This window comes from Miscanthus floridulus, chromosome 1 (assembly GCF_019320115.1).
Source record: "Miscanthus floridulus cultivar M001 chromosome 1, ASM1932011v1, whole genome shotgun sequence".
Taxonomy (NCBI): Eukaryota; Viridiplantae; Streptophyta; class Magnoliopsida; order Poales; family Poaceae; genus Miscanthus; species Miscanthus floridulus.
In genome coordinates this window covers 46,519,670-46,536,248 of record NC_089580.1, presented here as the reverse complement: position 1 = coordinate 46,536,248, position 16,579 = coordinate 46,519,670, and the positions used below count along the sequence as shown (strand labels likewise).

At 45.8% G+C, this 16,579-nt stretch overlaps 1 pseudogene; it reads right to left on the bottom strand.

Annotated features, from left to right (window-relative positions):
• Positions 1 to 1,203: 1,203 nt before the first annotated feature.
• Positions 1,204 to 16,579, bottom strand: part of LOC136456144 (cytochrome P450 87A3-like) — a 39,824-nt pseudogene continuing 24,448 nt past the window's right edge.

Sequence of the window (16,579 nt, the reverse complement as noted above, 5' to 3'; positions counted from 1 at the left end):
ATGTATTATGGATGGTGGATGTGTATGTGATGGGTTATGGATGTGTATGTGATGGAATATGGATGTGTATGTGATATATCCTGTGCTGTGTGTTGATATATATGTGATTTCTTTGTTTGTGCTGATGGAAAGCAAGAAAAAAATAGCATTTTTTCCTCTTTGCCGAGTGCCGTGACCATGGCACTCAGCAAAGCTGGGAAGCAGAGGCCTAATTTCCCAGCTTTGCCGAGTACCGGAGCCATGGCACTCGGCAAAGGTTTTTTTTAAAAAAAGAAAAAATTTCTTTGCCAAGTGCAAGAGTATGGCACTCGGCAAAGAATTTTCAAAAAAAAGGAAATTTTTTTTGCCGAGTGCCGCTGAGGTGGCACTCGGCAAAGAGGCCGTTAGAGTTAACGTCGGATTTTTTTTTGCCGAGTGCTGAGGTGACACTCGACAAAGGCTTTACCGAGTGCCCAATAAGTGGCACTCAGCAAAGAAACCTTTGCCGACGGGTTCTTTGCCGACTGCTCTTTGCCGAGTGCGGCACTCGGCAAAGCACCTGAATCCAGTAGTGAGCACACCATGAAGGATGCCTAACTCAATGAGGACCATTCGAGCTAAATAACCTAAACTGAGTGCCATCCAATTGACCAACCACTAGTTGTCGGTTTTGGACTCAGCTTGGATACCCGGAGCCCATGTAATCGACACTACTAATTGCCCTAGGTGGCGTATGTACCATGTTTTTAGATGGATGCCTTAGCTATTGCACTATATAAAGGTAGTTTAGAGGTGGAAACCACAAACAATAATCATATTAGGGTGGAGCAATGTTGAGTTCTCAGCGATGAGGCCCCATCCTCACTGGCTCAAGCAAACACTAGCATGGAGCAGCTGCCCCATGACATCCACAAAACCCTCTTTAATTGCATTGTCCGACCAGGTTAGGATGTTGTTTGCAATAGACCTATGACATGGGTGTTGTTTTAGTTGTACTCGAGCCAATCAAAGGTTGTGAGTGTGATGTTGGTCATGCTATGAGACTAACCCTAGCAATCCTTACCATCCTCAAGAGATTACGAGTAAGTGACTAAAGGGCTGCGTGAGTCGGGCAGACTGTTTTCATGCAATCAAATATAAGCTCTATACCATCTTCAATGTCTAGCTTGGCCAAACACATCATCCATGACATGTTTGGAGGACTCTATATACACCAAACAACCAAGCTTTTGCATTAAATTGGATATATTACATGATGCTTAACAATTTGTACTCACATACATAGTCTTACTCGAAAAAATTACACACATACGCCCTCTGTTTGGTAATACAAGTCATTCCGACCGGCTATCATTGTAGTACAACATTGCCAACTACTCTTGAAACATAGTATGCTCGAATAATCTATCGGATCATTTTTTTAATTTTAAGCCTTTTCTCCTTCCCCTGGTAAATATAAAATATTTGCTAAAATTATTCAAATTTATTAGTCATATGACTACTACTAAAAACATAGTTATTAATATCATGCGTCTAATTTCTTGATAGGGTTTTTTAGAACCATGTTTCAGACTTTTGGAAGAAGCTGGACGTGGAAGCCATCTGGAAATTGCAACCCTGGATAGAATACTATTGTCCCACCGCTGATGGTTTTCCACCTATTTACGAGAACACAATATGGATTTTGTCATACAGTTGATAAGTACTTTTGTATATTGATGAAAATTTAATAGCTCCCCCCCCCCCCCCTCTCTCTAAAAGTGAGAGTTTTTTTTACCTGTAATTTGTGACCAAGTAATGGAGGAACATAGCCATTTGCATCTTGGAAAAATCAGCACCAGCACATAGCCGCAAACCACCCCCAAAGGCCATAAAGTCCTTAGAGGCACCGACTGGTTCAGGAATATCCTATACATAATGCACACTTGTGTGATCTTTGGGCCAGGGATTTATCTGTTGATCTTATTTGAGTTTATTTCACATATATACCTTCCATCTCCATGGATTGAACACTGAGGGGTCCTCGTAAACCTTCATATTCAAGTGCGATGCTAGTGGACAGATCATGATCTTTGATCCTTTTGGAATTGTGTACCCTGAGTGCATAATATGTATAGCATCTTAATGGATGGATTAGAACATCGATTTATATTCTCTTAAATATGTAGTAGGAAATGTAGATAGAATATTTTTTATTGGACATGATGGTGTGTGTGGTGGTGGTGTGTGTGTGTGTGGGGGGGGGGGGGGGGGGGTTGGGGATTATGCATACCATTTATGTGCACATCCTGATCTGCTTTCCTGAACATGACCAGTGCGATGTTTGCCAGCCTTAGAGATTCATGTATAACCTATGTGACATAGAAAGCATATTAGTCCAAGACAACCATTTGAATTCTGCCATGGACAAGATATATTTGTGTGTTTTTCAAATTTATTTTCTTTTTTTTACAATTATGTCGGTACATACATGAGATGTGAATTTCATAGACTTGTACTCCTCCCACGTGATATCAGAGTCTGGATCGACCCTTCTTTCTAGGATTTTTTCATGCTCCTCCTGAAAACATCACACATCCAAATACGAATTCGATGTAAACGTTGGTATGTTCTGATGATACATATTTTCCTTGAGAACTGGACACAATCAAATAATTGTGGGAACAAATTAAATAACTTAATCTACTTACTGTTAGTTCTTGCAAAGCTTTGGGGTTGTCCGTCAAATACTTGAGTATGACGGTCAATACCATCGATGTCGTCTCATGGCTTGCAAAGAGCATCGCGAACAGCAAGTCCAACGCGGTGCTCTCGTCCATTATAGGGTGTGGCTTGTTCAGTTCATCGATCACAAGATCGTAGAAATCCACGGTCTCGCGATCCGCTGCATTCCTACGCTCAACGAGCTGCTGCTTCAGCATCTTCATAACGTTCTTACGCCCTTGCATGCATTGTAGAAGGTTGTGCCAGGAATGGAACTGGAAATGAGAGTAGCCCCGAAGTCCAGTCGTGGAAGCATTCCCACAACCTTCCTCCTGATGCTGCATCATCATGGCTGATCAGCTTCTTTGCAGTGACGCCAAATATCATCTTGCAGAGTGCAGACTCATAAGCATATATATATAAATAAACACGGCACATGCACTTTAATTTGCTCTGTCAGTTATATTGCGAGAGACCTCGATCGGCTCTGTTGTTATTACTATGGCAAAGAGGAAGCTAATAAAGAACTAACCCTGGAGATGGCCGTCCTGACCTCGACGTCCCGCCTGCCGAGCCATGAGCGCAGCTCGTCATGCGCGCTCCGCTGCACGTCACGCAGCAGCACGGAGCGGATGCTCTGGTGACCAAAGAGACGGAGAACAAGGGTCCTCATGTGACGGTGGAGCACGCCGATCTTAGCGGTGATGTTGTCGGCGCCGAAGACGCGCATGAAGGAGGGCGGGTACCAAATCTGGAAGCCGCGCTCCTCCTGCTTCAGGATATGAGCGTTCAGCTCTGCGTCCAGCGACACGATGAGGTCCTCCCCGACTAGGCTCGTCCGGAAGATGGGGCCATACCTGCAAACTCCAAGTCCAAGCATCAACATCGATCCATTACTAGCATGCAATCCCTTTAATTACAACCACGTACGTACGTGATTAGTTATAAATCGCTCAGGATCATGCATCTAACTATGGGTTGCAAGGAGGTAATCGTCGGCCGAAGACAAATCACAAATATGCAGTCCATCTTTTGCAAATGCAAATGCAATATGTTTTAGTACGTTTTATTTATCCTACGTCATACTCATAAATATGACTCTAAGTTTGATCCAAGTTTATGAAAAGATGTACTTGTTCGGAACATGTGACCCCTTTGTACCAAAATAAAGAATTTATTGCGTTAGAAAAAACAATCTCTTCCGGAATATAACAACCTGTTAATTGAGGGGCATCATTTAGATAAATTATTGACAGGTGTTATTTGTGTTGGTGTAATTGATCAAGATGCATCGTAATTACTCCCTTTGTTCTTGAATTAAAGCGATTTTCAGATAAAATAAGGAGCCTACTAAAATATCACATTACTTCTCACTCATTAGGAAAGAGTGAGTAGTTCGATTATTGTTTTCCTAGTTTAAAAGGAATCTTTACATGTTATTATTTCCTTCCATGAATTTGAGAGGAAAGTATGGTGTACATAGAAGGAAAAGGGTATTTGGTTAATAAAGACAGAGGAGAGAGAGAGAGAAGTTGAGGACCTAAAATACTTTATATTTTAGTATAAATTTTGAATCCTCGATTACTTATATTTTAGAACGGAGTGAGTAGTTTCCTTATATTCTTAAATCTGTCCTAAAATCTTTTTACATTTGTGGATGGTGGGACTATAACATTAAATTAGATTCATTTTTATAAAATATAGAGTACTCCGTATGTCTTCAATATCGTAGTGTATTTTATTTGGTATTGTACATATTTGGGGATGGTGGAACTATATAAAAATATAAAACAGAGCATTGAATTAGCCCTGCTGAATAAGATGTGCATGTGCGTCCGAAGAAATCTGTGGCGCCAATGAGCTGTGAGCATGCACGGTCCTTGTTGCCGATGGGTGCAGCGGCGGCGCTCGTCACACTCACACCGTACCGCCGGTGTTCTAGCTCTGTTGAACAGCCTATTCTGTATGGAACCATGAAAGCTACCTAGTATATAGACTAAAAAGGAAGCTATTGTGATATATAGAAGAAGGTATATATATACCTCTCCAACCGTTTCTGGAAGAAGGGTGGCACATAGCCCAAGAGTTGAGGACGCTGCCAAGTAGTGGAGCGTCTCCCCGAGGACGGCAGGCCCCTTGACCCCGGCGGCAGCCTCGTATCATGGCTCGTTCGGCCGCCGTTCCTCCATCTCAAGACCAAAATAGCTCCAACTCCCAGAGCCAAGGTCACGGATACAGCAGCCAAGTAATGATCGACATTATACTCTACTAATGCCTATATATAGATAGATGTAGCGGCTAGCAGGTAGCTTGCAGGAGGAACTAACTAGTGTACATTGTTACGTCACTGCAATCATGATCAGAAGCATATTATTCACGTTCAGGACAGGGATGGACCATCAGAAACCCTGTTTTCAGACCCCGAATATCCATCGAGGTCACACTGCAAATCTGCAGCCGAGAGGACAAATGGAGAATAGGGTGGGCAGCCCGGCCAATTAGCAGCTTGATTGATCAGGTGAGAGATAGGAGCACAGAATGAGCGTGGTACTGGTTTGTTTCCTTCCCCAGGCAGCCAACCAGTATGTACCCCTCTTCAAGTCGATCTCTTCCTCTCGGTGGTCTCTGCTCAAGTTAACAATCAGTCAATCATCCTATTCGATTCCGATTGATTGCTTCCACAACAATCTTCAGTCACCGTGGAAATAAATTTCTCTTGCTCTAATATATAATAATTCCCGTCCAACCAATCAAGCTTTGAGGGCTTCAGTACTTTGGTCTTCAACTGTGCCACCTCTCTTATATGCACTGTATTATCCCCGGTAAGTTCTTTTCACCGTATCATTTCGTGCGCATTGTATTTCGAGAAAAATTCTTATTTGGCCCTGGTTTAAAATTGTCTTTCTCTTTGACCTGAAACAAACTTCTTACCTATTTGGCCTCACTTGATGTATCGTTTTTCAATCTGGCCTTACCGTCATCACCCGTCTCTAACACCGTTAAGTGGCACATGAAATGACCAAACTGCCCCTAAGACATTATGAGAAACCAAGGTCACCCAGGCAGCATAACAACATAATTTTGAGCACTTTGAATCAATTTTCATAACATATGATATGATTCAAAGTGCTTAAAATTATGTTGTTATGCTGCCTAGGTGACCTTTGGTTTCTCATAATGTCTCAGGGGCAGTTTGGTCATTTCATGTGCCACTTAACGGTGTTAGAGGCGGGAGATGACGATAAGGCCAGATTGAAAAATAAACTTCGAGTGAGGCCAAATAGGTAGAAGTTTGTTCAGGGCCAAGGAAGAAAGACAACTTTAAATCAGGGCCAAATAAAAAATTGCCCCAATTTTTATTGATATGGTTTGCAAACATAGGAATGAGTGTAAGGACTTGTTTGCCTAAACGACCGTTTAACCCTTTTACATATTTAAAATGCTACAGGTGGTACGTCATTTTTATTTAATCGGCCTTTTATCTGTTTAAATGGTTGTTCTGCATGTTTAAATGGTTTTTTGTTCGAATAATGGCTAAACATCAAGCGACCGACTATTTATCGTTTAGTGTTTAGGATAACAACTGTAAGGATCATGTGTGATAGTCGTATCTTTTAGTTTTGGTGATTTTGATAACAACACAGTCCCGACTAAAGTGTTGTGTGTGAATGATGTTAGACATGTTATAATATGTTTCAAGGACGCAATGTTAAGTTTAATCAAGATCCAAGTTAAAAACGGAGATTGAAGAAAGATGAAGATTCCTTTAAGATTCACCGTCAGAGCATTCATTGAATAACTTGATCAGACCCGCTGGATCACAGTGCAATCTATTAAGGTGTCCAGGAAGTGTTGGATCATAATGGTGAATCCAATAAGTTGGCTCATAAAAATTTGTTTCTACCTAATATTGGTACCTTCAATGTGCTTAAGAACAAGGCAATGTTGATGTGCACAGAAAGATGCTTGCATGGTCTCTACAACTTACGGGGCAGGATACACCATGCTAGCTTCAGATGACCCAGCTGGACTTGTCGGCAAAAATAATTGGCGATATTAACCTGTGTGGAGGTGGGACAACACCTGTATAGGATACGCCATCAACAAGTCAGCTAGAAGCGCCATCAATTTTAAGCCAGCCGATGAAGCCTGTGGTCTCGACCAGCTAGGCATCGGTAGGGCCATCTTCTTCAGCTTGACCAGTACAAGAGTCTCCGAGACTTGAGCAAGATGTTAGGAGCAGCGAGCAACAGGTGCCACTTGCCCCGACCAGCCAATAGGATAGGCTATAGCTGTAGAAGAAGATGTAGTTGTGTTATTGTAAACTTGTACCTTTTTAGGCAAGCTTGTAATAACGTAACTGTATATCATCATAAGCTTGTTTGTTTTGTATAAAACGTATTTAAGCTTGAAACTCGTGTTGGTGTAACTAAGTGAGAACATGTTAGCATTCTGTTTAGTTGTACCAGTTTAGTCAACACATCATCCTGAAAAGTTTGTATGGCCCTAATTTGCCATGTGGTCGGAGTGTGAGGTGCATGACCTGTGCACACGTAGACGTGGACAAGTCAAACCAGGGGGGACCTGCCAATCACCCATAGCGTAGAGAGCGGATCCCATGCACGCATTGGGAGGAACCAGAGACAAGGCCTGCTCCGAAAACCTAGGAAGGAATGGTGTCGGCTTTGACTGGCTAAGTTAGAATAACCGTAAAATTCAAAATGACACATCAGAGTGGTCGGAGAAATCATAATAGCTTTATTAAATTAAATCAAAAGTACAAGAGGAGTACATATCTTAGTAGTTAAGCATAGAAACGCCTAAGCTTATTGATGTGCCATGAATTAGGTACGTCTGTACCGTCCAGGTGAGCTAACCTGTAAGACGTTGGTCGTGTGACTTCCTTGATCATGAAGGGCCCTTCCCATGGAGTTGTGAGTTTATGGACACCAGCCTGATTCATCTTCCACTTCAGGACTAGGTCCCCGACCATGAAGAACCGCTCTTTAACGTTCTTGTTGTAGTACCTATGCAAAACAGCAAGGTATTTGGCTGTACGTACGCAAGAATCGAGCCGCTTCTCTTCTGCACTATTCACTTCTAGCTCCCACACTTCATTAACCTTGCCTTCGTCGAAGTTCTCTACCCGTGTTGATCTGAAAGCTATATCTACTAGGAGGACTGCCTCAGCGCCATAAACCATAAAGTATGGTGAGACACCGGTGTTATGACTGGGCTGAGTTCTGAGGCCCCAGACCACGGCTGGTAACTCTTTGAGCCATCTTTCGGGAGCTTTGTCATTTTCTCTGTACATCCTCTTCTTCAATGCGTCCAAAATCATACCATTTGCCCGCTTGACCTATCCATTAGCTCTAGGGTGCGTCATCGAGACGTATTTTACTACTATGCTCCTTTCATCGCAGAAGTCCCAAAAAGCGTTCCCAGTGAACTGAGTACCCAGATCAGTGATGATGCTGTTGGGTATGCCAAAGCAGTGGATGACCCGGTCGAGGAACATGATAGCCTTTTCTGAGGATGCCTGTACCAGAGGCATGTACTCTATCCACTTAGAAAATTTGTCGATCAGCACAAAGACACATGTAAATTTCCCAGGAGCCAGTTTGAAGGGCCCGATCATATCTAGTCCCCAGCATGCGAAGGGCCAAGAGGCTGGTATTGTCTAGATCTCATGTGCTGGTACATGGATTCTCTTGGCGAAGAACTGACAACCTTCACAGTGGCGGACTAGCTTCTCTACATCGGCTACCGCTGACGGCCAATAGAACCCTGCTCGGAAAGCCTTGCCGACCAACATTCTTGAGGCCGCATGGTTGCCGCAGGAGCCAGAGTGGATTTGGTCTAGGAGATGTTCGCCATCCTCCTGGGTTATACACTTCATCAAGATTTCCTCCTTTGCGTTCTTGCGCCATAACTTGCCATCGACGAGTAGATACTGCTTACTGCAACGCATCAGGCACTCATTTTCTGTCCAATCAGTGTAACCGCTACCATCTGTCAAGTACTTGATGAAAGGTACTCTCTAGTCGGGCTCATGAGTGGTCGAAGGTGGCTCGGTGGTGCTCGATGCTGGAACCATAGCCACCAATTGCTGGTCTAGAGGCTTGTCGACCGTGGGATCTTCCTCTTCAATGGAAGGCGTGGGCAGGTCTTGGATGAATACACCATGTGGGACTTTGGCTCGGGATGATCCTAACTTTGACAGCGCATCTGCTGCTTGATTTTTGTCCTGGACCATGTGTGTACTCGATGCCATAGAATTTGCCTTCCAGCTTTCTGATCGATTTGTAGTATGCATCCATCTTTTCGCTGGTCGTGTCCCAGTCCTTGTTGAGTTGGTTGATGACCAGAGTTGAGTCTCCATAGACATAGAGATGTTTAACACCAAGCTCGACCATAATGTGCAAACCATGTAGGCATGCTTCATACTCAGCGGCGTTATTAGATGCTGGGAAATAAATCCTGAGGACGTACCGGAGCTGCTCCTTGGATGGTGACACGAAAAGAACTCCTGCTCCTACACCGTCGATGTTGAGAGAGCCATCGAAGTACATCTTCCAATACTCATCGGGCCCCTGAGAGGCAGGCGTGCTTAAGTCTGTCCACTCGATAATGAAATCGACAAGTGCCTGAGACTTGATTATAGTACGGCTTGCAAATTCCAAGAAGAAAGGGCATAGCTCCATTGCCCATTTGATGATGTGCCCGTTTGCGTCCTTATTGCGAATGATGTCTCCCAGAGGGTACTCGGTCATGACGACCACACGATATTCGTCGAAGTAATGTTTCAACTTTCGGAATGTTATCAGTATGGCATAGATCAGTTTCTGAATCTGTGGGTACCTAGTCTTGGATTCATTAAGTACCTCACTGATGAAATAAATTGGTCGATGTACCTTGTAGGCATGGCTAGGCTCGTCACGCTCGACCACCATGGTAGTGGAGACCACCCGATTAGTTGCCGCAATGTAAAGTAGGAGAGTTTCATCTTCTCTAGGAGCAGTGAGGACCAGAGGTGATGTAAGGTATTGTTTCAGCTGGGTGAAGGCAGCGTCTGCTTCCTCCGACCACTCAAACTTCTCGGATGCTTTGAGTAGTTTGAAAAACGGTAGTCCTTTTTCTCCTAATCTTGATATGAAACGACTGAGGGCAGCCATGCATCCGATAAGCTTCTAGACATCCTTCACCTTTTTGGGCGGCTTCATGTCTAAGACAGCTTTGACTTTCTCTGGGTTAGGGCGTATGCCGTCGTAACTGACAACGTTGCCAAGCAATATACCAGAAGGAACACCAAAGATGCACTTTTTGGGTTTAATTTCTACTAGAATGTATTAAGGGCTACAAAGGTGCGTTCCAGGTTGTCAACAAGGGTATGTGCTTCCTTGGTTTTGACAACTACATCATCAACATAAGCCTCGACGAAGTCGTCTTTTATCTCGTCTTTGAGGCAGGCCAGTATGGCGCGTTGGTAGGTAGCCCCAGTGTTCTTGACCCCGAACGACATGGTCGTGTAATAGTAGACGCCGAAAGGCGTGATAAAAGATGTCTTGATCTAGTCGTCCTTTTTGAGAGCGATCTGGTGATAACCAGAGTAGCAATCGAGAAAGGAAAGCAGCTCACAACCGGCGGTTGAATCTACGACCTTGTCTATGTGAGGTAAGCCGAAGGGGTCCTTAGGGCAGTGTTTGTTGAGATTAGTGTAATCAACGCACATTCTCCATTCATTATTCTTTTTGCGTACAAGAACCGGGTTGGCTAACCACTCTGGATGATACACTTCTTTGATGAATCTGGCTACCAAAAGCCATGTAACTTCTACCCTAATCGCCTCCTTCTTGTCACGAGCGAACCGTCATAGCTTCTGCTTGATAGGTTTGGCCGTGCCGTTGACATTCAAGGAGTGCTCGATCAAGTTCCAAGGTACACCGGGCATGTCAGCAGGTTTCTATGCGAACACATCCATGTTGCTCCTCAAGAACCTGACAAGCGCATCTTCCTATTTGGGATCTAGGTTGGCCTCAATAAGGGCCGTTTTGCTGGGATCACCGTCAACCAGCTGGATCACCTTGTGCTCCTTGGACTTGATGTTCTTGCATGGAGCCTCGAGCTTTGGGATCTCCAGGTGGTCGGCCGAGGTCTTCTTGGCGTCGAGCATGGTCTCGGCCATGCGAATAGAGAGGTCGTGAGCCTCTGCTATTTTGAAGCTGTTGTCCTCATAGGTATAAGCTACGTATACGTTGCCCCTAAGGGTTAGAACTCCTTTCTCGGTAGGCATCTTGAGCACCAGATACCTGTAATGAGGTATGGCCATGAACTTGGTGAGCGATGGTCGACCCAAGATAGCATGGTAGGTGCCGTCAAAGTCAGCGACCACGAAGTTGACGTAGTCAGTGCGGAAGTGGTCCGGGGTCCCAAATTGCACAGGTAGCGTGATCTGTCTGAGAGGTGTAGATCTCTGTCTGGGGAGAACACCCCAGAACTATGCCTCGTATGGCTTGAGATCCGCTTGGGTTATCTTCAGGGCTGGCGGACTGTTCTTGAATAGTATATCGATGGAGCTGCCGCCATCAATCAGCACCCTGTCAAACTAAACCTTGTTGATACAAGGATCGAGGACCAGAGGAAAACATCCTGGCTCAGGTATTACGGCCCATTGGTTCTTTCTGCTGAAGGAGATCTCGCGGTGAGACCAAGGAGGGAGCCGCGGATCGATGATGAGGTTGTCGGTGTTGGCCATGTTCAAGCAAGCGCAGGCGAGCAGCTTGCGTTCTCGTTTGGTCTCGATGGACACTTTGCCTCCAATGATGGTGTGCACACGATCGGTTGGCTTGACGTACTTATGACGGGAATCTGCGTCTTCATCGTCATTGTCCTCGTTGCACTGTTCCCCTGCGTTGTTAGGCTTGTCGGACGTATCCGGAGCCTGTTGATGCGTGTAGATAGACTTGAGAATGCGGCAATTCTCCATGGTATGGTTTGACTTGGGATGGAGCTGGCAGGGCCCTTTTAATGCTTTGGCATAGTCTTCTTCATAGTTATGACGTCCGCCACCTTTTTTGACGGTGTTGACCTCACCGTCGTCTTCCCAAGCACGCTTGCCCCTGTAATCGTCACGGCGGTTACACCGCTGATTACGTTGGTCGCGGTGGTCGCGGGAGTCGTTGCGCTGGTTGTGGCGGTCAAAATTGTCATTCCGACCATGGTTGCTGCGGTAGTCGTCGCGGTGTGGGGGGTGGTTGGAGCGTGGAACCCTTGCTGCTTCTTCGATAATTATCTTTTTAGCGTCGTCGGCGTCCGCATATTTTTTAGCGGTGGCTAGGAGCGCTGTGACTGATTTAGGTCTCTTGCAGAGGAGCTTGTCCCTTTGGGCATCGTGGAAGCGGAGGCCAGTGATGAAAGCCTCGATTGCCTCATTATTGGAGATTGACGGGACCTTGATGTGCATCTCCGAGAAATGCCGGACGTACTCGTGCAGTGGCTCATCTTTCCAATCTCAAATCCGCTGCAGATCGTATTGTTGCCGGGTTGCTCGCAAGTAGCAAAGAAGTTGTCGATGAAGGCTTGCTTGAGCTCTTGCCAAGAATCAAAGTAGTTCGCCGGCAAGCTGACCAGCCATTGGTGACCTGCATGGCCAACATCGACTGGGAAGTAGTTAGACATGACATGCTCGTTAGCCATGGCTGATCTGCACGCAGTTTCATAGAGCATGACCCATAATTTGGGGTTCTCCTTGCCGTCGTACTTCTGAAGTTTTTTGAGCTTGAAGTTCTTAGGCCATATGACTTGGCGAAGGTGCGGAGTAAACTACTTCAAACCCGGTGGGCCATGGGTAGTATCATATTCCATACGGTGATAGCTTTCGTGGGATGCACAATCGTTGGCTCTTTGGTTGATGCGATCACGCAGATCACATCCTCCGAGGTAATGGTGGAGATCATTATTGCCATCACGGCGATCTCGGTTGCCATCCTGATTAACCCTATGACCGTGGTTATCACGGCGATTATCATGGTTGTCTTGGCGGTTGTCGTCCCAAACGTCGCGGCGGTTGTCCTCCCGACGGCGGCTGTCATCCCGACCACCATCATGGCCACTGTTTCCGCCTTGACGGTTGTCTGACGGGTTGTTGTTGCGCGATCCATGTTGGTTGGGTGGCTATGAGCGACTTGAGTACTGGCGGCTGTGGCTTGATTCGACTGAGATGGATGGAGCCCGGGCTTGATTTACAATCTCTGCGGTCTAGGCCATAGCAGCCATCAGGTAAGCTTGTATATCATCGCAAACTGCCTGGGTTTCTAGGGTTTTGGGTAGCCGTTGCATTGTCGCCATAGCAATGGCTACGTTGGTGCTTGGAGTCCTAAAGACCTATTTGTCCCCCACCCTGTCGAAGGCATTGTTGAGGTCACGTGGCTGGACCCTTATGCGTCATGCCTCCTCTTCTGCTTCGGCTTCAATTTGTCGGCGATTAAACCGGTCAATATTGCGTGCTTCGCGTGCAATCCGTTCTTGTTCTGTTTTGCCAACTGCTGGTGGTTTGTCATTACTGACAACATTGATTAAATCCCCTCGCCTTGGTGGGAAAGACGGGAATTGTGGGAACCCCGGGGCGTGGTCTGGGATATCCAGATCGTATTCGACGCCTTCATTGTCGTGATGCTAGAGCTCGGTGTGGATGGAGGCATTAGATGCAATGCCAGATGAGGAGCTAGAGTCACCCTCTTGGACTGTGTGGATGGATCCTTCTTGATAATCCTCAATCCGAATCATGTTGACGAAGTTGCGTGGCTTCGGCCGAGGTCGATGTATAAAACATAGATCCGAGCAGCGTTGTATATCGTACGCATAGTTGGAGGCAGTGTTTCATAGGCCGTAGGGCTAGGCCTAGTAGTTCTCCGTCGAGGCTTCACGCTCGGAGAGCCGGAGACCCATCACGGAGGCTGGCCGGCGATGAGCGGAGCGCCCTTCAGGAGTAGATGTGACCATGAGATCTGTACCGAGTCATGCAGGACGACTGGCCCAAGCTGGTCGGGTAGATCTATTGTGGGTTGCGGTTACCTGCTCACTAGGTTGACTTTGAATCAAACTTACCAGAGCTAGGGTTTCAGCAAGTTTGGTGCCGACCTAATCGATGGAGTCGAGCAGGTCGGTGTTGTCGATCTGCTTCCCTTTGTAGTGAGGAAGCGGATGATGGTTGTCAGCATGGCTGAAGAAGATGCGGGCGTGGTCGAAGCCAGATGTACCATGGTCGGAGCCAGATCCACCGTGGTCGGAGCCGTATCCACCGTGGTCGGAGCCGTACCCACCATGGTCGGAGCCGTAGCCGATGCAGGTGAAGCAGCGGTCGACGCAGATTGAATCTGCGCCTCCTCCGTGGTCATGGCGATGAAGTCGTCGGAGCCGATGGTCCAGGTGATCTGACCAATGGTGAACGTGAGGCCGTTCGGTGTAGCCATGGAGCCGGGGATGATGACCATCTTGTTCGCTTGGAGAGCAGTACGCATACCCCCTACTTGGCGTGCCACTGTCGACGAAATATGGTCGGTAGTCTACCTAGGGGTATGCCCAAGGTAGTAGATTGTCGGCAGACAGATGCGCAAGCCACAAACAAGATGATGACACAAGACAGACACGAGGTTTTATCCAGGTTCGACCGCCAAGAAGGCGTAATACCTACGTCCTGCGTCTGATTGTATTGCTATATGTCAATGAGAGATATTTTTTAGAGGGGGTCCCTGCCCGCCTTATATAGTCCGGGGGACAGGGTTACAGATCTAGAAACTAATCCTAGCCAGTTACAATTGCCATAGGTGGCCAGATAAGAATTCCTATTCTAACCAACCAGGATATTGCTTGATCTCCAAATCTGCTTTGACTCCTTGCGCGGGACTCCGAACAGGTTGACTGGGCCGCACGTCATCTTCTAGTGGACCGAACCCCCTGATCTGGGCCGGCCCAAGCCTAGCCGTAAGGGTATAGGGGTTAATACCCCCACAATAATCATAGTACACCATCACTTAAGTAGTGGGCTCCATGCCTTTAGAGTCCATTATTGTCCCTCCCAAGTTAGGGTGTTGGTGAGGGAGGAAGCGATATTGATCTTCCTTCATATCATCAAAGCGACGACCATGAAGACCCATGCAGACTATAGCGGCTGCATCTTCTATGCTATCTTCCATGGTGACACAATGAGCATGATGCGCATAGTTCGAGTCCAGCTAGTATGATTCCTTCTCTCCATCTCGGATGGAGATGCACACCCTGTGCTTCCAATAAGTATCCTCCAGAGGGTGAGTATGCTCGTTGCAGACATACTCCACAGCTACGTCCTAATCAACGTAGTAGGTCTGAAGAATCCCCATATGTCGGTGGTGCGAGACAGAGGATTCACACCCCAGCTTGTACCAGATCTTTGTAGTCCATCCCATGGTAGGGGTAGGCTGATCTTCTTGAACGACGTCCTCCTCCCCATCATCATCAGACAATACAACAACCTCCATTTCTTTGGATTCTTCTTCTTCTTCGGGTTCTTCTTGGAATGGCCCAGACGTAGGTGTAGGTGCTGATGAGTCAACTTCTTCCTCCTGGGGTTCCTCCTCCTCATGTGGCTCGATGGACTCATATAAGCCACGAGGCGGGTAGTAGCCTCCGGTGCTGATACGAGCGGTCTTTTTGGCACAAGGCATCTATAGAATTAAATTTAGTTAGATTAGAAGCAATAATTTTCATAACAGAGTGAGGCAAAAGAAGCATAAAATTTAGCAAATAACAAGGGTGAGATGGGAAGCAGGAAATGAGTGAAGCAAAAGAAGCTAAAACGACCATTGCTAACTAGGCTTGCGTCTACAGTTAACACGGCTCTGATACCAATCTGTCACACCCAATTTTAAGGATAAAATGGGATGCAAAATCTTATGTGCGCCCAGAGATCAGTCACACACATAAGCCGATAAATTATAGATAGTATCATCACAAGTGTTTATTATCTCACGTATAATAAGATAGAGTCTTCACATAAATGTAGCGGTAGTATAAAGAAAAAAATCTCTCGCGGAAGCTCCATATCACAGGGACGTCAACTGGTTGACCACAAGTCTAGTAATCCTCAGGAAAGTCGTCATTATCATAGCCATCTGTTACCCATCTAGGATTTTTATCCAAATAATAAAAATAAACAAGCGTAAGTATGTGTTGTACTCAACAAGTGTAACATGGGGTTCATGAGGCTCAAAAGGCTTGACACAGGTTTAACACCATTCAGCTTTTAGTTGTCACAGTTTTAGCATAAGAGTAGCAACAAGTTGTTTTAATCCCATAGTAAACACATGATCAATGTAAACAAGAATAATGAGTAGCATAAATAGATAAGTCTTAGTGGTCATCTATTCCATAAGGGTTCCAAGACCGCTTGTGACCGTAAGCACGGCTGATATACTAGTTTTACACTCTACAGAGGTTGTAGACTTTCACTCTGAGTCATGATACCCATATGTCCGGGTTAATTACTCCCAAAACACTTCCAATGTGAGCAGACAAGGTTCACTATGAAGCCTTTTAAAGGTTTGTCTAACACGTTAGGGCCATTAGATTCACTTGGCAAACAGATATAGGAACCCCCTATTGAATGGCACAATTCCATCACGGCTATACACATAAGAGTAGAGGTTGTCCTATACCCGATTAGTCAAGCTATTCTTACGCTAATAAAGGTAACCACTAACAAGCTAGAAAAGGTCCTCATACTGAGCTAAAGCCAGAGCCATGTAGCCCTCACAGCTATACTATAAGTCCCGGATGATCACTTACAGATAAGTCCTTAGGAAGAGAAATCTGAAGCGTTTAGGAAGTAGCTAAACACTCCATCCTCTGTTCCCAAGTTGCT